Source organism: Pteropus vampyrus, unplaced genomic scaffold (genome assembly GCF_000151845.1).
Source record: "Pteropus vampyrus isolate Shadow unplaced genomic scaffold, Pvam_2.0 Scaffold25543, whole genome shotgun sequence".
Classification (NCBI taxonomy): Eukaryota; Metazoa; Chordata; class Mammalia; order Chiroptera; family Pteropodidae; genus Pteropus; species Pteropus vampyrus.
Genome location: NW_011914324.1, coordinates 588 through 1,446, shown reverse-complemented (window position 1 = coordinate 1,446; position 859 = coordinate 588). Strand labels below are relative to the sequence as shown.

General features: G+C 43.0%; 1 pseudogene; it reads right to left on the bottom strand.

Moving 5' to 3' along the window:
• Positions 1-296: 296 nt before the first annotated feature.
• LOC111735394 lies at positions 297-415 on the bottom strand (annotated as a pseudogene).
• Positions 416-859: the final 444 nt, after the last annotated feature.

Here is an 859-nt window from a genome sequence, read left to right as displayed (position 1 = left end):
AATTACAAAGAAAGAGTCCTCTTCCGTAGGTCGAAGACCACCTCCTTTGTGTAGCACCCACCCCCACCCCGTCCTTAATCTTATACTCATACCATCCCTTACAATGCCTGGGTCATTTTGGAACTTCAGGGTGCTTCTAGAGCCTTTTTCACTGCCTAAGTGAAAAATGTGAGTGAACAAAGCCATAACTACAAATGCCCCAAATGGAGTTCTTGCCTTGTTAATCTGCTTTGTATATACTATACGTTGGATATTTGTATTTAATTTTCTGCCTCTTGTTTCTTTTTTTTTTTTAATGCCTACAGCACCTGGTCTTCCTAGGTGGTCTCCCATCCAGCTACTAACCAGGCCCGACCCTGGTTAGCTTCCGAGATCAGACGGGATTGGGCTTGTTCAGGGTGGCATGGCCATACTCTTGGTAATTCTTTAATGAATTTCTAAGTTCAAGTAGGTGGTAGTAAGTCAGATATATCATTTTGTGGAGCTGTCTGGTGGTAGAAGGCTGGTTAGGGCTGGGGTCTGAGAGGACACATGTATAGAATCTTCTAGGTTAGTGGGGACAGGGATGGCAGTCTGGGTGGCAAGGCAGACCTGGGCAGACAACAGGAATGAATGAATTGGTTGCAAAGGCTTTTCTTTCTCTCTCACCTGCCTTCTCCCAAGTGCGAACATATTTTATATGACACTGTGAGTTAGGCAAAGTTGTGGTTTCTTCTCATTCTTCGTGTGATTTCCAGACATGACAGTCCTTCTCCTGGCAGGCTGAGTTATCTTTCCTCATGAGACTCTTGGATTGAATCAATTCCTATTTTTAAAAAAGAATTTTAAAAAGAAACAAAGAGAGAGGAAAAATAGAAAC